This window comes from Chelonia mydas, chromosome 8 (genome assembly GCF_015237465.2).
Source record: "Chelonia mydas isolate rCheMyd1 chromosome 8, rCheMyd1.pri.v2, whole genome shotgun sequence".
NCBI lineage: Eukaryota > Metazoa > Chordata > Testudines > Cheloniidae > Chelonia > Chelonia mydas.
In genome coordinates, this window is record NC_057854.1 from 99614648 (window position 1) to 99638729 (window position 24082).

The 24082-nt window shown below is 43.3% G+C and overlaps 1 long non-coding RNA gene across 2 annotated transcripts in view; it reads right to left on the minus strand.

Annotated features, from left to right (window-relative positions):
• Nucleotides 1-24082, minus strand: part of LOC122461503 — a 62676-nt gene that overhangs the window by 13412 nt on the left and 25182 nt on the right. The window contains exon 4 of one of the 2 annotated variants that reach the window (XR_006283437.1): nucleotides 14401-15490. The exons of the other annotated variant lie outside the window; for it this stretch is intronic. This is a non-coding gene — a long non-coding RNA (uncharacterized LOC122461503). Of the gene's footprint in view, nucleotides 1-14400; nucleotides 15491-24082 lie in introns of those variants that run through there. 2 annotated transcript variants of the gene reach the window in all.

A 24082-nucleotide genomic window follows, 5' to 3' on the forward strand; every position in this document is an offset into this window, starting at 1 on the left:
AGCAGCCAGCAGCTTTTGTGTAACTTAGACTAGTGCACCATGGAATTTAAATAATGGCAAATATAAGCTATGAAGCCCACATCAGAGAAAAAGTGACCTTTAAAAGCTTAAGGACAAAGAAATTTTTAAAAAAATCAGTTTCCCATGTCTGCTAATTCTTTGCTAAGTCGTTCATTTAGTCATGCTCATTAAAATGCTCTTTTTGGAAAGTTTCGGGCGAGATTGCAGCTTTGCCACAAAGCCTGGGCAAGGAGCAGCAAGCAGGCATGCTGCCCCAGAGGGGATCAAGGCCAGAACCTGGTCTCAGAGAGCCACAGTATCAGTGGGGCACACGCTCATCATTTTATCACAAGTCTTGGGAAAGCTGAGGCTTTCCTTTAAAGCCCTAGCTCCTAGGGCCAGCAGATTACATGAGTATCTCAACTCTAACCCACCCCCAAACTTGAAAATGGGACCCGAGTGCACCTTGAAGGCTTGGAAACCAGGACAAAAAATTGGGGGGGGGGGGGGTCTTTTCATTTAAATGTCATGATTTTTAAGACAATCTCATGATTTGGAGAGTGGGGAGCTGACATGGTGTTTGTGGTGGTGTGTTTTTGCAGGGGTTGAATGCAGGGCATTGGCATACTGCAGTACAGTCTTTTGAGCCCCACTTGCTCCAGAGGGGATGTGATCTTGGCCAGCCCTATATCTGGCACAGATTACTTCCCCACCTACACCTGCTCAGCTGCACTGACCAGTGCGGGGCGGAGGGGGGGAGGTGGGGGTGGGGAGAAACAAGATTCTGCCCTCTCTCCACCTCCTTGCATGGGAGAGGCTGCCCTCCTCCCTACACTGCACCCTAGGACATGGCTAATTTCTGTGCCTGGGTGTAAGAGGAAGCCTCACACCCCATTACTCTCCGGCCTGGCTGGAGGGCACAGCTCTGCCCTTTAAAAACAATGGAATGCCATGCCTTTGCACTTCATTCAGACCCAAATTAATCTGGTCCTCCCTGTAACATGATCAGCAAATTTTGGAGCCCATTTATCAAAAATAGCACACATTTCCTCCCTTCTGATTGATTACACTGTGTAGGAAGGTATGCTGGTGAAGACAGCGGCTGTCACAACTGGACAACTCTATTCCTGGTCTTAGAAAGCGGCTGTCGAGTATGGGAGGCCCAAATGCCAAACCCAGAAAGGAGAGAAAAGATCCGAGGGGAAGAAATCCAAGATTAAAAAGAATAGATGCTTGCAAGCAAAAGCTGTGTCATTCAGAGATTGCTGCGGAGAATGTGCGACACTGGCATGTGCTGCGTGTAACAAAACAGTCACCCAGCTCGCACTGCCAGTGTTTTGTTACTGCTGGAAAATGAATTGATTAAACTAGGGACTTTAACTTTAGTGGAACTACCCAGCTGTGTAAGCTTACACCCATGCAGGATCGGGGCCTCAGTGAGTCTATTGAGCTGAAGTGATCGTAATTGAACTCAGGTGATTGTAACACCATTCAGCTCGCAATGCTTCTTATCACTCTCCAATAGACGGACCCACTCTCTCCCCTGCTGGAGTCTTCCATTTCTCTGTCAGCACCTCAAGCAGCTCCCATTTTTGCTACCCAGTGGCCAACATTACCCCAAAAGGCCTTATCATCGGGCTGTCGCTACTAACCCTCCCTCCCCTGAGGAGGGCTGCATCAAAAGCAGAGAGAGACTTAGTTTTGACAACAGATTAAAAGGGAACAATCCACCGTATAAATGTAAAATGGCTTTATGGGGGGGGCACCTATCTATATGGTTGTGTGTGTTTTTTGAATAATCAGTATCTGCAGGTAATGGTTCAATGTCACCCAACAGGAAGTGTGTGCACAAAAGCAGTGATCCTTGACTAAAGAACAGCATACTTAACAGCTCAAAAGCAATTGTTGTAAAACCTGACCGAATGGTGGCTAGCAAACATATTTTATTGTCACTGGTGCAATGAAGCTTCAACACTTTCGGGGAATTTTACCTTGGGGAATGGTGGATATTTGATGAAGAAATCTGAGCTCAGCAGGTCACGGACATGTTTACTGTTTCCTCCAGAATGTACATATCCTACACAAAATACAACCCGGGTCTTCAGAAGAAAAACACTTTATTCAGCTTTGCATAGATCCCAAGGTCATATAAAATAATCTCTCTGAAGTTTGCACAGTGGCTCAAACTAAAAGGACCAGGCTGATGAGCTACTGAGTGCCTTCGACTCCCACCTGCAGCAGAGGGTGAATTTGGCTTTCGCGGCATCATTTGGGCCCTGATTCTGCAAGCATAGATAATCGACTTTTTCTCTCAAAGTGCTGACCTGTCTCAGCTCCCACTGGAGAGGTTATCGGTGGCCCTGGCACAGAAAAGCTTGGCCCCCACTCAGGAATCTGAGCAGCGATAGGCTGTTGACTAGAACTAGTGTGTTCGGAAACGCCGTCCTCAAAGATAGCTGGTCCAGTGGTTAGAGCACATGCTTTGGACTTGAGACCCGGGCTCAGTCCCCTGTTGTGCATCCCTGGGCCACCTCGGCGGGGAGTCACTTAGGGTAGGCCACAGGGTGGAACGGCAGCTGGTGTGGACAATTTAGCCAGCTCAGGTGCAGGAAGAATGAAGCTGCAGCCGCATGGCCTTCGCAAGTAATTACCCAGCGTTCCTGGCAGGCTGGGAACTGATGCGCTCTGCCATGGCTTCCCTGCTATCAGTACCCAAGCTGACTAAATTAAAGCTGGCTCGGGTATGTCTACCCAGGCTGCACTAACACTCTGTGACCACAATGTGGACATGGTCCCCTCCTGTAAAATGGGAATAAATTGCGCTTCCCTACTTCACAGGGGTGTTGGATACATTTAAGACGGTCAGGCTTAGATACTGTGGTGATGGAGCCAGGTAAGTACATTAGATAGATTCCTACCAGGGCTGGAAGTAAAACATTTGCATAAATGACATTAGTTCTATCTTGGCATGGCATCCCAGGTTGGCAGAGACCTGAAGTGAAGGAAATCCCTAGCAGCAGCCTTCTCTTCTCAATAGTATCAGTGGTTAGCAAAATGGAAATATCCTGCTGAGATTAATCCTGGTTAATCGCTAGTCAACCCTCATCTTCTTTTAAAGATTTAAAAGTTTAAGGTGGGGGGGGGGGTAGAAGATGCAAGAGGGAAAAGCTATTAGTGTCAAATATGCTCACCATCCCTAAACGGTATTTAAAGAAAGTCAAAGATACAGGGATTAAAACTGATCTGAGCTTAGGACAGGAGAGCCAAAAACTCTTGAATTCTAATCCGAGCTCTGACACTGATTCGCCATGAAGCCTTGCCCAAGTTGGTTTTCTTCCTCCGTTTCCCCAGGAGTAAAATGGGGAAGTCAATATATTTACTTACATACCAGCCAGCAGTGTCCGAAGAGTGTTGGAAACGTATTTTGAAAGCTTTTGTCTGATGCTTTTCAATTACAAGGATGACTTACACATGGGTCAATTATTTCCAAATGTGTCATATGTCAATGTCATAATTCATTTCTTAACTGCTAATAAGGTTTACACGTGTCTTTATTTACTCTCAGATGTGGGGTGTCTACAATAAAGCAGCACAGATCTCATGACCTTACGCTATTTGAATCATTATGTATGATGAATAGTGATGAATGAGCTGGCTTTAGCTGGCCCTCATCCATTGAGATTAATGGGAGTTGAGCTGCTAAATCTCTGCAGACTGATTTGAAAATGGAGCCAAGTAAAACAGGTCCCAATCCTGAGAGCTGTTAAACACTTTCAACTCTGGGTGAAGTCAATGGGGCTTGGAGGCATTGATCACCTTTCGCCACTGGGCCAGTTCATGGGAGTGGAGGGTTTTTAGCATCTTGCAGGGATCGGGCCCTTAATGAGCATCATTTTTAAGTGTGTGGCATCCCAGAAATCGGGGAACATAAGAGCCAAATTCATTACCCATGGGGAGAACTCCATTAGGTGCAGTGTAGATACTCCTGGGATGGCCAGCAGGTTAGACTTACCCCTTTATCTGCAGATAACATTCCAGAGCTATTTCATTTTCTAATGCAACTCACTGAAGTATATTAAGAGGAAATATGTTATGGATTGAAGAGGCAGGGGTCTTAAATGTAGCAAGATGATAGTGGCATAAGCTACTGTCATCCTTATATGTTTCAACTCAGAGGAACATTTGGCATCCCCCTGGGAATCAGACGGGTTTCCTAGGCAAAGGGACAGATTTCCCTTTGGTTTGTTTGGGTCTGAGGGGACAGATTGGCTCTATTCTAGCTCTGAGGCTTCTTGGAGTCATGCCTTCTTTTGACAGAGGCAGGCCCAAGGCTAGGAGCTGTCTGGTTCCCTTGTGCAAGTCCCATGCCCGAGACACCAAGGTGAGAGGTTGCTTTTGGGCAGGCGAGATCAAAGCACAAGGTTTGCAGGAGGCAGGTTGTTCTTAAATTGCACCAGGCAGCTGGTTCACTTTGGCATATGCTGTTGCTGACCTCCTTCCACGATATACACAAGGATACAACCTGGATGGAAAAAGCCACTGCACCACTAAGTCTCAACAGAGAGAGGTGGTAACTGACTGAGGAGCCTTCAGAACCCCCCAAAATGGCCATCGCTTAACATTCAGTAAAGCAGACTGCTCTGGGAGCAGTACATGGTGAGGTCTTTCATTTACTAGTTAGGGTGGGAGAGCCTTGAGGGAAGGGAGGGCGGCAAAATTTGTATACCATTGTAGCCATATATGCCTATAGGTCCAAATACATCTTTGGGTGCCATTCTACTTACTTCAGGGGAGGAATGTCCACTGGAATGCCCTCTAGTGGTGGCTCTGATTAGAGTACTTCCTTAGAAATATCCATTGGGCTACATTACCCAGGATCCTTAATTAGAAACCGGCTGTGTCTGTCCAGGAGAATTGAAAGCAAAGCATGGTGGACTGCAAGCAGCAAACGGCTAGGTCTTTCTTTTCCACAGAAAAAAATCATATGAGTATACAGGTGGATCAGATACTGTGGGGATGGAAGCCATCCAAGTAGCTAGCTAGAGAGAGAGGCTTTTAAAATAAACCTTTTAAAATAGTATTATATTATTTGCAAAACAGTTTAGAACCATGAAATAATCTCCATAATACCACTGTGAGGTAGGGCAGTATTACTATCTCCCTGTTAGAGATGGAAAAACGGAGGCAGAGAGGGTAAGCAATTTTTCCAAAACCTCAGAAGGAACCAATGTCAGAGAAGGTATTAGAACTCAGGAATTCCTGGTGCCCAGTTCTGTGCTCAGGTCATTAGCTCACACTTGTCTTGTTTGCAGCACCCCTTCCCCATTATACACACAAACAAAACTCCTCTCCAAATTCCTTTTGGCAAACCAGTCAGCCTGTGCTGGAAGGGGTCAAATTACAACGTACAGAATATATATAGAAATCCTTTATCTGAAAAGGGATTATATGCCCAGAGGGGAGGGCGGGAAATCCCTCCTTTAATCAGAACCTAAATGGGAAGACCCGGGTTGCACTGGAAGTGAGATTTCAGAAACGCAAGGAATGAATGGTCTGCTTTGTATCCACAGCTTTGATAGATCAGTTCCTTCAGTGACAGACTTGTTAATCTTTCCAATGTTGCTTTTTCAAAAAAAGACAAACACAGCGGATAAATGTAGAGGGCCAGCCACATCCCCTCCCATAGGAAGTCTCACCACATGGGCAATTCTTCCAGTTAAAGAAAACAGCCCGCTTTATTTACAGGGTAAATCATTTTGACTTATCTTGCAGGGCTTGCTCATAGCGAAGTGACAGTTTCTCCCAGTTGCACAGTAAAGGGCTGACTGGGAAAATGTTTTCCTTCCCACCATGTAGAAACAACCAGCCAAAAGGAGGTGAGGGAACTCTTCATTTTTGTAATACACTGTTAATGCTCTCCTAGCTGACAATCACACAGACGCTATAAAGGCCTGAATTCACTGCTCCTGGCAACTGCATCTAGAAATCTGAACCTCTACAGGGATTTTGAGCTAAGTACATTGAGGCGAGTTAGACCTTTCAGCCTTAGAGGTAAGGTAACCATTAAAACAGCTTCTAATTAAATTGTGTTACTCTGAGAAAGGAAAAAAAAAAAGTCTCCTTTTTCTTTTATTCTACATTGTGACCCAAAAAGCAAATACATCTTCCTCACCTAAAGGAGATACGCGTGTGGGGAGAGGAGATTTTTAAATAATGAACACTCCAAATGAGAGACGTTGATTGTTTTTTCCTTCGTATACATTTTTCCATGCTCATCAGCTTTACACAGCTGAGTTAATCCAGGTGTTTTTTAGATGTGTGGCTTAAATAAAAATAAACGTCTGCACAGTTTTGCACAATACTGATTATTGTTTTCTCTCGAACAAAAGTTTGCAAGAGAGGAATAGAACTGGGCTCAATCCTGCTCTTGTCAAAGTCAATGAGAGCTTTGGCACTGACTTTAGTACAAGTCTGATTCAATCCATTTGACCAGATTCTGACTTCAATTGCGATGGTGCACATCTAGAGTAACTCCACTGCCTTTTTAGGCTACAGACAACTGCAGACGCTTACTCATGTTCTTAACTTTTTGCAAGTGCATAGAGTTAAGCCTGTAAATGTCCGAAGGATCGGGGGACATAGAATGAGGAAGGAGTCTTCTTAATGAATACGTCTGTACGGCACCTTGCACATTTTCGGCACTGCTGCAATATGAATAAAAATAATAGAAACTGACCTCAGTGTAACTGAGGTCAGAATCTCTGTATCTGAAAAAAAATTTGGAAGAAATATAAAAGGGCATAAGAACAGTTACACTGGGTCAGACCAATGGTCAATCTAGCCCAGTATCCTGTATTCTGACAGTGGCCAGTACCAGTTGGGTCAGAAGGAATGAACAGAACGGGGCAATTTATTGAGTGATCCATCCTCTGTCATCCAGTCCCAGCTTCTGGCAGTCAGAGGTTTGATGCCCAGATGCTATGGTGCTAAATACAGCATAAATAACCAGTGGGAGGATCAGCGGACGGATGGATCATTGGATAGATAGATAGCTTTGGTCTGGGGTTCAGTGAAAGATTTGGCACCATTTTCCTCTCTACTTATGCACAGATGTACCAATATAAGCGGCCTCCCACACACTTTGTTAATGGCTCTATTCAGTTAAATTGTATTTAATTGCAAGCATGTGTTTAAGTCCCATTGATTTCAAGCGTAAGTGTTTTGCTGAATCAAAGCTTATATACATAAATATAATTATACATACATGACAGGGAGAAATCCATTGTGGAACTCTGATTCCACATTACAGAAAGAAGGCAGCTTCCACTCTCAAGCGAACAGATGGAAACTTGTACACATGCTCTCTGCACCCCCATAATTCCTTGTATAAAAGTTGCTTCAGAAAATAAAGGATGCCACGTTCGGGACTAGAAGTCACGGAAGTCTGTGTAGCAATGCAGATTTACCCCAGTGGAGAGTTTGGCCCCTTGATTGTGGAAAGACAATACTTTGCTGTCAAGTTCTGGTAACGTTCATTTGTTTAATTTGAAATATGAAAACATATGTTCTGATTTATGAACTGCAGGTCAAACGTGCAGGTGTTAATGGCTTTTTGCTGAGATTTTCAACTCCAGCCAGTCACGTGTATGAACAACCAATTCAGAAAAAAATAGAAACTATAACAGCATAGCGGTGTTCCCATCATCTCATAGTAACAAACCAGCATGGGGAAATTAGAAACACAGACCTTTCCAAGAGGACTCAGCCTCGGCAGGTAACAAAACAACCTTGAATCCTGCTTGAGTCTAAAAATATGCTTCTGTTTTGACCTTAAATGGTGCAATTTACCATAATAATAAACATTTTAAAGACTTTCCCCCAAAAAGGGTTGAAAGTTGAAAGCTTTCTCTGTTGCAGTTAGCTGGATTATTAAAGGTAATAGCAAAGCTGCTTGTGCTAACGAAGGTTGCATAAAGATTTAGAATCCCTTACAATTTTCCCTTTTATTTTTAATATCCCCCCTAGGGCCCCATCTGCACAGGTAGATTTATGATGGCCAAGGACTATACTGAAACACAGGGTGTGTCTAAACTATGGGCTAGGTCTTCAACTGGAGTCAAACAACAGTTTACAAAAGATGCGGTCTGGCCCTATAGATACAAACATATCACAGGAGACTGGCTATAACTTGGCTTTCCCCTACTCTGGTTACAAGCAGAGTTCCAACGGTAGGGTAGACTAGACCTTGGCCATGTTTTGTAAGTAATCATCTGAAATTACTCTGCCATTTAGAGAGACAATGTCGGGGAGGCAATATGTTCTATTGGACCAACTGCTGTTGGTGAGAGAGACAAGCTTTTGAACCGCATGGAGCTCTTCTTCAGGTCTGTAACCAGGTAAGTGAACAATTGTGTTGTAACCAGGTTCTGTGACATGACATTTATAGTGTTGACAGGGTCACAGTTCTGCTCTGAACAGGGTATAAGATGCTTGGGACACTGCTATGTTATAACATTATCCCCTGGCATGCTAGATGTGACTTGAGGCTCTGTCCCCAAGTGCTGGAACAACCATGTTTAAAAACTTTGCTTGAGAACAGTTGGAAGTCAGTTGTGATTCAACAGGGGTCTAACATGGGTTGGCCAATTGGCATGGATGGCCCACAGCATGTTAGGATCGTATTCAAACCCAGTGCTGTGTCTTCAGTTCCTACATTGCACTGGTGTTCTAAGACAGGTTAACCCTATGCGTAGTAGACGACCAAACCATACTAGAGGGTCATTTGACCACAAGCGAGTTGAAACTCGACATAAGCACTATTCTTAAATGTATCTGCTGCCATAATTCCACTGAATTCAATGTTCTTATACCAGCAGCGATTCTGGCCCCCATTGTCTTATCCGACTTATTTTGATCTTCTTCCATCTGCAAAGCATTCAGGGTCAGAACCTAAACTGGCAAGCTGGCAAAGCTTCATGGATTCAAGTGGAACCGCAACCACTGACAACAGCTGATTTTCCCCCCTTATGTTTCTTATGGTCCATAAGTTATGGGGTACCATTGCCCTGTTCGATTTACTTGCTTTCCCTGTAGCATCAATAGTAACATAACAGCAGTAGAGCTCTAGGTGACAAATTATGTTTTATTTGTCCGCTGGCTCTAGAATCTCAGAACCCAAGACACTGTGGCTATCATAGATTTTTAAAATTCTTTTGCTACGGAGTCATGGCCTTAAGAAGCAAGACCCATATTTTTAAAAGTCCATGCACAAAAAGGGCACATGTACTTTTGCATGTACACAAGTGGCATACAAAAAACACTAGACGTATGGGTACAAATTGAGGCTGCAAAGGCATCCTTGCCTGCAAATTGATTTCTTGCATAGGCACATTGAGGGTGAAATGCTGGCCTTACTGAAGTCAGTGTTTTGTGTGTGCAATTCGTGCCCATGCAAAAGAGTATGCACGCTTTTGCACGCAAGCCTTTTATACTGGCACAGAGATTTTCAAAGCTATCTAAAAGATTTGGATGCTGCCATTCATGTCACCTAGAGGGCTTTCAAAACACCACCCTGTGCTCCTAGATGTTAAGAACGGGTGAGGCATTCCATCAAATTATAAGAATTTTAAATGAAGCCAAGCATTTGTGAAAATGGCATGTCTTCCTTACCTTGAGGCAACAAAAGTATGGGAGATTATTATTTTAGTGGGTCTTCTAAATGACTATGTATAGTTTGTAATAATTAAAACAGTTTCAGATGTCCAGGAAATGACCTAACCACATAATTGCCCATCAAACATTTAACTTTTAATAATTGCATTTTGTAGGATAGCATCATCAGCTGTCCCCGTCAGTGTATTTTATAAAAACTGGGAGAACCCACAACAAAAGGATGTTCGGAAAGATCCTTTTGCAATATCCCAAATGCCTTCATTTTCTTTTTATGCCGCTAAAGATGATTTTCTGTTTCTTGTGATGCACCCTGCTGCTTTGTTTATAATCCCTAAGAGAACGGGGACATCATGGAGAAAACCAAATGAGACAGAACTAACATTTATTTATATATTAGTAGTTTTATTGCTGATCAAATGTTGAGTTAAAAATCAAACACCGAGTGTGTTTGGGTAACTAATGTTCCTAAGGATTCCTGGTGGCAGGTGCTGTCAAGAGACTGAGTTCTGATTCACGATCAGCAATTTTCTAAGGTTTGGCATATAAACCTAAAGGGTTTAATCCAAATCCCATCATATCCACCAAGACACTTAGTCAGCATGATAGGTTGTGGCCTCATCACACCAGCAGCCTAACAGTTGTCAAGTTTTTGTTGGCATCAGGGCAAAGGAGTTTTAAGGAGAAATCCGAGGAAGGATAAGGGATTGATTTTGTGGATGTTCACAGGTAGCTCCTCCCCAGCGTGAGGTGCAGCTTGGTAGGAAGCACAAAGGTGCTTGTGTGATTGACTTGGTTTTATTGGGAAAAAGGAAAAGGGCAAGAGAGAAGCAGCAGAAAAGGCTCCCAATGTATATTAAAAATGCACCAAATGTTTTAGTGGTCACAGAAGTACAGTAATCAATAACAAAAAGTGGTTAGATTTTTCGCTCTAAAGGAAATATTATTGCTTGGCGGTATATAGATAAATTGACTTATTTTTATTGCCCACTTCCATCCTCGTATTGTTTGGCCGATCTCCTGTTGCAAGTTGAGAATGCTGCACACATAAACAGTCCCACTGAAATCAAAGGTAAGCACAGGGATGCAGGACCACAGACGAATATTATAAACTCTAAGGATCACGTCTACCTTTATTTTTGTACAGCACCTGGACCAATGGGGCCTCTGCCATGCAGAGACAACTGGTGCCTGCTGATAGTGGGGGGGGGGCACAATTTATAGGGTCACCTCCCCTCCAAACTCCTTGAGTCACCCCCCCATACCCTCAGTGGCACCTCCCTGCAGCTCCCAGCTGCCTCTCCCCACTCCTGCAGCTCCCAGCTTGCCGGCTCCAGCCGCTGCCATGCAGGGAGAGTGCCTGGCTGCACCATGTGACTGAGCAGGGCCAGCAAACCCTGGCAAAAATGTGATGGCACATGGCCCCATGGCCCCCCACCCCGCCATGTCGCCTCTGCTACCATGCCTGGACCTCTTGGTGCTACTGCATTAGGACAAATAAATAAAACATTAATATCACGCCTCCTACTAATCATAATCCGTAGCTCTTTATCTTGGACTTTTCACCAACAGATCGCAAAGCACTCTGCAAAGGAAGTCAGCATAACAACCTGAAGCTTCATCCCCCACACAAACGGAATCTTTTGCAAAGTTGGAAAAAAGTGGGGTTACTTATTTTCTTATTTGCCATCTTGGGGATCCCCCTGGCCTTTCCAGCTTCTGGATGCGTCAGAACGAGACAGGTCAACAACATCACACGAAAGGCCGCTATGGGGAGGTTCCCGGCCGAGCTGGAAGTTGCAGGGCTCTAGTGAGAACGCATGGCTTAGTAGGACCGACGTCTCAGTTTTGCTGACTAAGACATCTGTAAAAAGAAAAGGAGTACTTGTGGCACCTTAGAGACTAACCAGTTTATTTGAGCATGAGCTTTCGTGAGCCACAGCTCACTTCATCGGATGCATAGCATATCGTGGAAACTATGCATCCGATGAAGTGAGCTGTGGCTCACGAAAGCTCATGCTCAAATAAACTGGTTAGTCTCTAAGGTGCCACAAGTACTCCTTTTCTTTTTACGAATACAGACTAACACGGCTGTTACTCTGAAATAAGACATCTGTATTTACATGCGAATTTTGGGTGCTCGTCTGAACTGAACAGCCCCACTTTTCTGCAGTCTGCCCATCACGACCTCACCCAGGTCCAGATTCAGCAACGTTCCAAAGCACATGGCTAACTTCAAGCATATGAATAGTGCCATTGATTTCAATGGGACTTCTCATGTGCTTAACGGTAGGCATGTGCCGAAGTGCCTTGCTGAATCTGGGCCCCAATGCCTTTGTGTATATGCATGGATTTGCAAAAGAGCCCACACACTTGGTGGGTCCCTCAAAAAACGTAACGGAGACATGAAGCACAATGAACACCAGACAGAGCCTCTACTGTATGTATCACTGGCTTGTTTGCCCCCTGATCTGAATTATGGCCAGAAGTTGAAACTAGAAAAACTCAGACTGGAAATAAGGTGCACATTTTTAACAGTGAAAGATCATTAACCATTAGAACAGTTTAGCAAGGGCTGTACTGGCAATTTTTCAATCAAGATTGGACGATTTCCTTAGAGTCATGCTCTGGTTCAAACAGGAATTAATTCAGAGTAGTTCTGTGGCCTGTGTTAGGCAGGAGATCAGATGCTAGACGACCACAGTGGTCCCTTCTGGCCTTCGAATCTATGAACTGTATTGTTTCATCTGATTTGCAATTTCAGTTTCCTCTCACGCTGCTTCCCTTGCTTTCCCTCGCAGAGTAACTGGTGCTTACAGGGCTATAACAGCACTGGCGTTGTGCATTGATAACACCCTCGCCGCCCATGTTGACACCTTGACCTGAATTCAGTGACCCTTTTCACAGCCTGGCATGTAAGGTAGTGAAAAAGGGGAATGAAAACAGCTGTAATAGTGAATAAAATATTTTCTCAAGGGTATCCTTTAATTAAGGGAAAAAATCCATGCTGAAACTCTATTAAGCATTGGCTTTTAAGCTTCCTTTGAGAGAACAGGATTTTATTCCCGAGTCTGCCTCCAACCAGGTGGGTGATGGTGGGCAAGTCACTACACTTATCTGTGCCTCAGTTTCCCCATCTGTAAAAATGAGAATTTTCTCTGTAAAGCACTCTGAGATAAACAGATAAGAGCTAGCTATTACTACTCCTCTGATTAACTGAAGAATCATACACAACCCACTTTAAGACAGTTTCATATTAGATATTGACAGAAGGAGTAGAAATGGGTTATTTTTCCTCACTCTTGACATAGATATTCTGGTTTTCGAGATTAAAAAGCAATAACAGTGTGTGAAAGATTTACTCTTAGCATATCTAAAAGACTGCCTGCAGCCCCAGGATAAAGATGTGGTCAACAACTCTGCTCCCCCAACACAATGGAGAGCGCTACCTCTCTAGTTGAGCCAGGAGAGGGAGCTTTCTTGGGAGCTGGTTTGAAACTGTGGAATGAATTCCGCCAGGAACTAAGGACCATCCCAGACCTCCACAACTCATGCTCTGAGTGCATGAGGCACTTCTCTGACCTGCCTTCTCAAACAAATACAGAGCTGTGTGTGTATGTGTGTGTGTATATATATATAGAAAAGGATGCATCTCTTCCCTGGACTTCTGCTATTAGGAATTGACTTTGTGGGTTGCGTCCATCCAAAAGTGGCTTGCCATAGTTTGGGAGAGTCTGTACAGAAAGCACTCAGCCTTCAAAACGACAAATATACAATGTAGCTGGGAATGTGGTGGCTACCCTTGGTAAACGTCAGGGAAGAACACAACTTGTGCAAACTTAATTCCCTTGCTAACTTCTTTGCCTTGTTGAAATATTAAACAAAAATAATTTCTCTTTTTATCTTTGAGTCAGCAGGACAAATTTATCACTAATGGATTAATGGGGTTATGCTAGGGAAGAAAGAGATGAATTTGTCCTAATGGATTGTGTGTCTCTGTGTTCTTATTGATAGCTGCTTTAATTAAAAACAAACATTTAGTCTTCAGAGCCGGTCAGAAAAAAAAAATCCAAAAAACGTTGAAATTATTTTCAACATTTTTTGTAATTTTTTTTTAATCATCTAATTTGTTATTGTTTTCTGTATGCGAAAATAAAACCCTTTAAAATTAATTTTTGGTCAGTTTAGTCACATGAAGGGATCTTTCCCCCTGAAAATCATTATTTCAAAATTTAAAACTTACATTTCTCCACGAATGTTTATCCCACAGACAGCAAGACTAAACGATAAAGAGAAGACACTGATTTTTAAATAAATATTGATAAAAACTTTATCAACTTTTAAAAAAAACATTTTTATGAAAAAAATCAATGTAAAAAAAGGATTTTTCAATTAAAACAATTTTTCTTCCACAAATTCAACCAAATCTAATATGAAGGTGACAAAGTGTCTTTCTCTAACCACTGACAAGGATCTTCTTGGTAAATGAATGGAGTAAAACAAAATTAAGTTGCACATTAAATAGCAAATCAAAATGCTCCATTTCATCGTAGAGGCTTATTCTGCAGCCTGCCTGGCTCACCAGCTGTATTTAGAACACATGGTCTTTACAACACAGAATTCAAAGAATTTAGAAAGAGGAAAAGTTGACTGATGAGGAATGAAAAGAGCGCATGATGAAATATGGAAGCTACTGAACTCTATAGTCTGGGGAAGATGCATTTTATGTGTCATGTTATATTGCATGCCAATCAATTACAGTGTGGCCTATATAAACACATCATGTGAATTCTGACAAGGAGTCGGGGTGAAGCAGGGTGTCAGGGTAAAACAGAGGATAATAAAATCACTTTAGATTTATTTCTCTAAATTGGAAACTTCATGCTTACACCTGACTAAATCATCAGCCTGAAACTCTAGCTCCACTCCCCCAGAAAAAGTATGAAACCTTATCCCATATTTGTTTAACAGAGGCCAATCAAGCCGGACTAATGAATTCTGCAGATGTAGGCTGCGGGCCTCATTCGGCTGTTTCAATTCTGCTGGGCTTTATCAAACTTGTCTTCAGTGTACCCATCTTACTCTGAGTCTGGCTTCCCCCGGATCGGCAGCAAGCATGTAGCTGCACTGACTTACTCAGCCCTCATGAGGGACACGTACACGATGATGTTCTTTCACATTAGCTGCGGCCTTCATACATTCTGACAAATCCTAAACTAACATTGCAGGTGGTCAACAACTGGGTCCGGCAGATGGCAGCTCATAACCCCGCACAGCTCTGGCTCTTGGAACTCCATTGCGGGTCCCTTTCTTTCCTGGGGTGGTAATCAGCATTGTCATTTTACCAGCAGTCAGCAAGTCTCCTCCTTGCAAAGCACAAGATCACTCTTTTCTTAAGTCTAGCATAAGGAGCTGGTTAAAAAACAATAAATCAGCAGTGAAACGTGGATAACAACCTTCTCTGTAAAATCAACATGGATTGTGTTCCTGCAGGGAGTCTTCTGACAGCCTAGCTGAAGCCTAACTGCTTACAGCCAGATTTACCAGGCTGCCGAAGGGTTTTGTTTTGTTTTTTTTTGTCTCTTTTCCTTTTGTACGCTGTTCTGCTATGTTAGAAAAATCAATAAACAAGGCCTTGACCCTGGCATAACTTCAGGCATCATTCACAACCTCTTTGTATCTCTCTTTTCTTTTTAAATACACATACACACGCACGGGGAGGGGGAGCGAAGGGGAGGTGGAATCTTGATGCAAGATGTGCAAAACTTGTTTGCAACAATATTCCTTGACAGGCCAAATCGAATTAGAAGATTAATGGAGCCTGCAGAGAGAGAGAGAAGAGGAGCTGAGGTGAAATATAGAGAAGCAGGAAATACCTGAAAAGAAACCATATGTGGCATGGAGGTGCTAGAGATTAATTTGCGCAATTTCACTTCTTAGGGTTGTTTTTTTTTTTAAACAACATAGAAAATCAAAAATAGCTTTTTCCATTTTTCCTTTTTTTCTCGGCCCTTGTTTCAGCTCTGGTTTATTTTCTGATAATTTCTCCTCCCTCCCACCCCGCCACAGGTTTTCCCTTCAGCTGACTCCTCAGGCTGGCTAAATTGGGTGATTAAAATATAGGAAGGCCTCCAGATTCCCCTTAGGACTGTATTTAATATCTGTAAAACTGCCACTTTGCCTTGCCAAGGTAAACATCATCGCATTCAGTTCAAAGGTGAGCGAGCCTAAATGTTTCCCTTAGCCTGAAAGGAATCTGTCTTGGGACCCAGTGCACCAGGCTGGAGGGAGGTGAGGGTGGGCCCCCAGCCCTCAGCATGGTGGCCGGTGAAGCATCTGTGTACACAATGCTCACGCCTCCCCCACAAATACTAAAAATTTCTCATTAAAAATTATTGCTGTGTCAACATGTGAGGCCACCAGCCCCCAATCTGGAAAAGACGTTCTGGTTTTTTCTTTCCTTTAGCTGGGAAAGCAGCCGGGGGGAGGGAGCGGTTTGGAAATAGAGCCAGGGAGAAGATGGGATGTGAGACTGAAGTCATTGGCTCCTGGACTTTGGATCTCTCCTTTCCACCTTGTCACTCAAGCTGATATTCCAAACTGTTCCACTTCATCTATTTTAAGTTACTTGCTACCCAGAATTTTTTTTTTCCCCCTGCCCTCCTTTGCTCTCTGAGAGGCTTATGTATACTTCACATGGCCGGAGGTTAAGTAGCATTTGGTGTTGCTTCAAATGGAAATGTGATTTTAGGTGATTTCTGTGGGTTGCAGCTGAAATACCTTAACGGGCCTTTTTGGAGCAAAGATTTTCCACTATCTAGATCCCCACGTACACACACTCAGGCCTTGATAGATTAAAATTTGCCCGACCTGTATGTGTTTGTCTCTATCAGATGGTCAGGCATTCACATCCGAACACCACCTGAGTTTGTGGGACAAAGTTTGTTCTGAACTCAGCTCCGGTTGGGTTTTGATTCTGTCCCCAGTTAAATGGGTTTGTAGGTTTTCTCCAGTCCAAAAAAAGCTACAACACAGAACTATTATTGCAAAGCTACCGGGGTGGGGATGGGGGTGAGAGACAGGAAGTTACAATGGAAAATATGGAAGGTGGGTGGAATAGGATACAAAACTAGGCAACAACCCATAATTACTTGTAACATTTATCTCTGGGGAGGGCATGATGGTGGGAGGTCAGCCAAAACTCAAAACTTCTGAAACTTTCAACGTTCTTGTTCTATTGAATCCTGTTCCGTGATGCATGCAGGCTTATGCCTAGACGACATGAAATACAGCAACGTGTAATTAACCTGATGTAATGTAATATATCAATAAGTTAAAAAAACCAACAACTTTCTTTGAGGTCAGGTACCCACACACACAATTCAAACAGTGGAGACCTAATCCAAATTTATTGGAGTTTGTAACAGCTGGACTTATGCCTCTAATACCTTTTAAGTGCCTCTTTTAACAGAGAACTGAGCGTGTCTTTCATGAAGACGGAGTTGAAAGCATGTTAAGTTCATAAGCATGAAAATAGCTATTTAGATCTCTTGGAGACAAAGTCTACCTTCAGTTTACAGTCAGTGCAACCCCCATTAATGGGCAGAATTTGGTCTTAAGTGACCCCATGGCACATGTTTGCATAGACTTTTTTTTTTTTGCTATAAAGAGGCCCTACTGTAAACAAAGTACAAACATATTTTCTCCAAACATACATATTTTAATCTTTGAAGCCTTTAACATCCCTGCTTCACCATCAAACCCCAAAGCAGGAACTAATGTACCTTTTCATCAGCAATCCCCACACCCACTTCCAGGCCCCAATACAGCACAGGACTTTAACACATGCTTAACTCTGGAGTCAATGGGACTACTCACGTGTTTAGATTTTGAGATTGATTGGGGCCATAGAAAATTGCCTTGATGTAAACATCAATGCTCCCAAGAGCTGATGAAAATATATTTTTATTATAAACACAGAGAGGAACTGTTTTGATCTGAATTTTATGGGGAACAAGCTTTGAACCGATGCTTTTTCACGGTCAGAGCTAAACAGAAACTGAACACCGCCGCGACTGAATGACTGTTTGAAAAGGCAGCACGGAGCCAGGTTGATGTTTGTATATAATGAAATTCAGTATCGATGTGATATGGACATCATCCAGCCTCTGAGACACATGAGGGAAGTGTGCAGTGCTTTAGGAGCAGCTAAAATCCATGGGGCACAGGGAAAGGAGCATCTCTCAATACTAATAGGGAAAAGAGTTTGGGGAACTTTTTATATGTAAATCATGGCTAGAAATATTTTGAAAATAGAATGAAATGTCCAGATATAAAATATATACGAGTATGAGCACCCTACAGGGGACACACGATGGGCCAATTTCTGCTCTCAGCTGTAATCTGGCAACCTCGCTACCATAATAATACTTTGCAGTAAAATAGCATGTGAATAGTTATCCAAGTGCTTTACCAAGCAAGAACAATCCCCCTGCAGGAAGGCAGGCACCGGCAGCAGCTCTCATTCTCTCTGGCCCTGCACCTGGTGTCATCATTCCCACTCATGCAAAGTGGCTGTAAAATGCTATCCAATCTGGATCCTCCACTCACATAAGTGACAGCACTTGGCATGCCCTTTGGACAGATGTAAATGAGTACACACATAGAAAATCAGGTCAAAAGAGATTAGATGACTTGCCCAAAGCCAAGCGGCAAGCTAATGAGAGCATCAGAGTTGGAACTGGAGCCGGGCAGGAACAGTGTTTTCCTTTTTTGCAGGCAATGCCGTGATTTTGAAATTTTACTTCCATTGCGAAACAGAAAACATTTCTGCCATGCATTTTTCTTTGGACAAATCAGCATTTTCTGGTGGGGAAACATTCTGACCCGATCTTGTTAGAAGCCATCTCTCCTGATGTCTCACTGTGTATTTAATCATAGAATCACAGCGTTAGAAGGGACCGAAAGGGTCATCTAGTCTAACTCCCTGCCAAGATGCAGGATTTGTTGTGTCTAAAACCAGTGAGCTCAAAGCTGTGTGCCAGTATATGGTTGCATGGATAAAAATGAGGACAGGATCTGGCCTGCTGCACAGCCCTTAGGGTTTAGCTCCACTGGACTAGAACACCTGTGGCTGGCCTATGTCAGCTGACTCGGGCTTGGTCTGTGGGGCTATAAAATTGTAGTGTAGACACCTGGGCTTGGGCTGGAGGCAGATATCAATGATGCAATTTTATAGCCCCCCGCAGCCCAAGCCCTAGTCAGCTGACACAGGCCAGCCACAGTTGTTTTACTGCAGTGTAGACATACCCTACGAAAGCAGTTATTTTACATCCCATACCCCTATTCACCTGTGGGCACCACATGGCACGTCTTTTTGTAATTCTTAGGCCCCCACAGCATGACTGGCTCCACCGGTATCTATCCATTGACTTCCTTGTATGTTGCACCACGGTGATGAGCACAAGAGATTAAAGGGAAGACATACAGATAGCAGGTGTTATAAAGGAATATGTGGTCCCATGCGCTATTTGTTCTGTGTTTGTACAGCACCTGGCGTAACAGGGTCCTGGTCCATGACAGGAGCTCCTAGGCACTACGATAACACAAATAAATAAGAAGTGCCAGATTAAACGAAGTTATAGAATTCACCATCATTAACCTGAGACTGGCATATGGATAATCCAAACTTCCAGCTGGGAAGGAATTGGGAGTTGCCTATAATATCGTCCGTTTGCTAGATTGGTGTTGTGTTTGCCACATGAGCACAAGGGGTTAATTCCAACAGGAGCTAACCGCACATAGGCCTGAAGGCAGGCCAGAATCTCAGGTAACCCCGTTCACAGATATTTAATGGACAGCAGTGCAGGTGTCATTTGCTCTTGAAGTTTACTTCTGACCCTGGGGAGTTCAACACCCTGGCCAGGCACATGCGGAAGGGGAAAATCCAGGCTGGAAACTGGACCAAAGAAATTTAGGGTGGCTAAAAGCACAGTCCCTGAAGTACAGGGGAGAGGCAGGCAGAGATGGCTGGGAAGGAGACTGATCCCCATTTCTCAGAGGTGGTGGCAGCTGGGTTAGGTGACCCCTTGCTCAATGAAGCAAATTAACTGCAGCCTCTGGGAAACACTGGCAAACCTTACAGGAATTGAAAATCTCCACAAGGGTTTTTTCCTTCTTTTTGTTAAATCATGGGACGATTTTCTGGCACGTTATCTCCAGAGAAGGACAGTTGACATCTTACTCGAATGGCGCACAATAAAACCAACTGACACAGAGCTGCATTTTCTCACCCTCAGGTTCAGGGATTATATTTAACTGGATGAGGCAGAATTAAACATCCGATGAAGTGAGCTGTAGCTCACGAAAGCTTATGCTCAAATAAATTGGTTAGTCTCTGAGGTGTCACTAGTACTCCTTTTCTTTTTGTGAATACAGACTAACACGGCTGCTACTCTGAAACCTAATTAAATATTAGTTAGGCCAGAACAAAACAAAAATGAAGTGGAAACTTGTGATTAACTGAGATACTGTTGTGGATTTTGCTTTTAGTGACACTTTCCATGATGCCCTGTGCATAAGCAGAAGTTGGGTACAGTATTTTGCAGTAACATTATGACCACTGTCCCCTCTATGCTGTGTGCATGCGCACACAGATCCTAAAACCTGCGCACACGGTGGAACACCACGCGCACAAAAATTCGCACAAAAGCACAACAATTCGCACAGAAGAATTTTTTTGCATACACGGCCTGTCAAAAATTAGAGGGAATATTGATTGTGATAGGCAGACTTACTGGAAGAATGAGCTATGGGAGCCATATAAAAGAGTAATTTAGGCTAGCAAGAAGTGGCAACATGGTCCAGTGGTGAGGCTGGTAACCTGGGAGAACAGCATTCAATTTCCTGCTGTACCACAGACTTCCTGTGTGACCTTGGACAAGTCAGTTTCTCTTATACCTCAGTCCCCATCTGTAAAATGGGGAGAAGAGCTCTTCCCTAACTCACAGAAGAGTTGTAAGGATAAATACATTCAAGATTTTGAGGTGCTCAGTGACTTTGGTAGCGGAAGTCATAGAAGTATCTAAGACAGATTGCACACATAAAGCCTGACCACCTTGGTCATGTTGCCTACCCAGCCAGCACTACCTACTTTCTGTGCGGTCCGGGTTCCCTCCAACTTCATCCCCAAATGAGGTAGTGGGGAGATATAACCCACTTTCTGCCAACTCCACTTTTTCCCCCAAAGGCTTTTCCACCTTGGGCGATGCTCCACCAGCGTCTACGCAAACCTGGGTTGAACTTTGCCCTGTGTCTGTGACCTAGCAAGGAGAAGAGGTTGTTCTCTTGGTGGGACCCTGATAGATTTCCAGTCCACTTAAGGGTCAGATACTACAGGGATGAGTGCCATAGCAATGCACATGATGATAAACTATAGGGACTGAGTCTCACAATTTACTCTCATTTTAAGGCCCCTTTACATTGCTAGAGCAAAGTGCAAATAGGAATCAGGGTTATTATATATTGTAGCCTGAACAGACGTCCAAGTTCACCTTTACTGCTCAAGGAGTGGACTTTCCCCAATGGAAATGACCATTTTAGGGTGTAGCAAAAAGCATGAGTCAGAACTGGATTCAACTGGGTTGTACCATTCTGGTCCAGCTACAAGGTCCCATTCAATGCCATGTTAATTTTGATTTAACACTATCATCCAAGGGGAAGGCTATGGGGCTCAGCTTTCAAAAGTCTGGAAAACACAGCCCTAAGCAATACTTGGAGCCAGATTGCATCAGATCATTGCTCAGGAGCACAAGGGTGGGACAATGCCCATCAAGATACTTCGCCAGACTCTACCCACTTGTCTCCTCCGTTCAGGACTGGTGCCAGTCACAGGCTGTATGCTTACCCAAGACTGCATGAGGCAAGTGGCACTAATGATGCTGGCCATTCTGAAGGGGATAGGGAGAAGTCAGGGACTGTCTGCATCAGGAATCTCTCACAGGCATTGTCTTTCCCTGAAGCACAAACCCAGAGCTCTCAGATGGGCAATGTGACTATACACCACCCGGCAGGTCAGTACCTCCAAAGCGCACTGGAATCTCAGTCAGTTAAGATTAGAGCAGAGTGGTGGGCAGCATGCGGCTCATCAGGGTAATCTGATTGCGGGCCGCAAGACATTTTGCTGACATTGGCCATCCGCAGGCACCGCCCCCCGCAGTCCCCAGTGGCCGTGGTTTGCAGTCTCCTCCTTGTAACAACCTTTCATGTACCTGAAAACTGTTACCATATCCCTTCTCAGTCTTCTCTTCTCCAGACTAAACAAACCCAGTTTTTTCAATCTTCCCTCATAGGTCATGTTTTCTAGACCTTTAATCATTTTTGTTGCTCTTTGCTGGCCTTTCTCCAGTTTGTCCACTCTTTCCTGAAATGGGGTGCCCAGAAGTGTACACAATACTCCCATTTAGGCCTAATCAGCGCTGAGTAGAGCAGAAGAATTACTTCTTGTGTCTTGCTTACGATATTCCTAATACATCCCAGAATGATGTTCACTTTTTTTGCAACAGTGTTACACAGTTGGCTCGTATTTAGCTTGTGATCCACTATGACCCCCCTATCCCTTTCCGCAGTACTCCTTCCTAGGCAGTCATTTCCCATTTTGTACGTGTGCAACTGATTGTTCCTTCCTAAGCGGAGTACTTTGCATTTGTCCTTATTGAATTTCATCCTATTTACTTCAGACCATTTCTGCAGTTTGTCCAGATCGTTTTGAATTCTCATCCTATTCTCCAAAGCACTTGCAACCACTCCCAACTGGGTATCGTCCACAAACTTTATGTGTACTCTCTCTGAGCCATTATCTAAATCATTGATGAAGATATTGAACAGAACTGATACCTATGCCTGTCCAAGTAAGCAAGTGACTGCAAGTAGCACCAACTAGAGAGGGCTTGGAGGCTTTTTGCAATATTGTAACTAGGCAGTCAGACCACAGTGATGTATGGGAGTCAAGAAATGATTGATCCAAGTTATTAATATCCATGATTAGAAGCTTAATTAGAGATATCAGGAATGCCAGATATGGATAATGGGTAGGTACTAATCTTATTATGGTCATGGAAGAAGATCAGATATGGTTGTATATTTAGTTACTTAGAGAAAAGGTATAACAGAGCCAGTCTAGTTCCCTAATTTTGGGGTTCCTTGAGTTCCCAAGGTAGTGTAAAGTGAATCAGGACCAACTCTCTGATTTGCTCCACTTCCTTTTCCTTCCATCTACGTTTCTAGTGGTCTGTGCAATGTAAGACTGTAAGTATGCACAAAGTAAAACTGTAAGTATAGAAAATGCCGGACACCATTTTACTTCTTATTCTTATACTTATGCAAATTAATTTTTCTCAGATTTCAATTATATTTGTCCATATTAACTAAAGCCCATACATTTCTGTGTTCCATTTTTATCTTTTTAATTGACTATAAGTAGCCTCCTGAAAAACAACCTGTTATCTCTGACAAGTGCATGTTGCACCCCAATAATAATCTTGTAATTGCAATAATCAAGAAGCCTACAACGGCTGCCAAAGCTCAGAGGACTGATAATTTAAAATAGAACAGAATGGTGGCACAGACGGAAGAGTCATGGCTGACAAAATGTAGGATTCCATTCAGTGTTGCCAGCTCTTTACATAATGGGGAAATGAGAGCTCACACTCAAAGCTGGGAGCATCCCAGGGTTCTACACCAAAATGGGGAGGAGCATTTCTGATGATCACGTAAACCTCCATGTGTCTATAAAGCTGGGCTAGAAATCCTGTGGGAACAGTCCTCTATGCCAAATTTCCAGTATTTTCACAATGGCTATGATGATGGCCATCACTGGGGACTGAACATAGGGCACTCTAGATCTCAGAGAACGAAGCCAAAGAATTAAGGGCCAGATTTTTAAAGGGAGTTCATAGATTCTAAGGCCAAAAGGGACCATAGTGATCATCTAGTCTGAGCTCCTGAATCCAGGCCAGAGAACATCCCCAAAATAATTCCTAGAGCAGATCTTTGAGAAAAACATCAAGTCTTGATTTTAAAATTGTCAGGGATGGAGTATCCACCACGACCTTTGGCAAATTGTTCCAATGGTTAATTATGCTCTCCGTTAAAAATGTACACCTTATTTCCACTCTGAATTTGTCTTGCTTCAGTTTCCAGCCGTTGTATCCTGTTATATCTTTCTCTGCTAGAGTGAAGAGCCCATTATTAAATATTTGTTCCCCATCTAGATACTTATAGACTGCAAACAAGTCAATCAACCTTTCTTAAGATAAATAGAGTGAGCACTCGGAGTCTATCACTATAAAGCAGGTTTTCTAATCATTCTCTTGGCTCTTCTCTGAACCCTCTCAGCATCCTTCATGAATAGCAG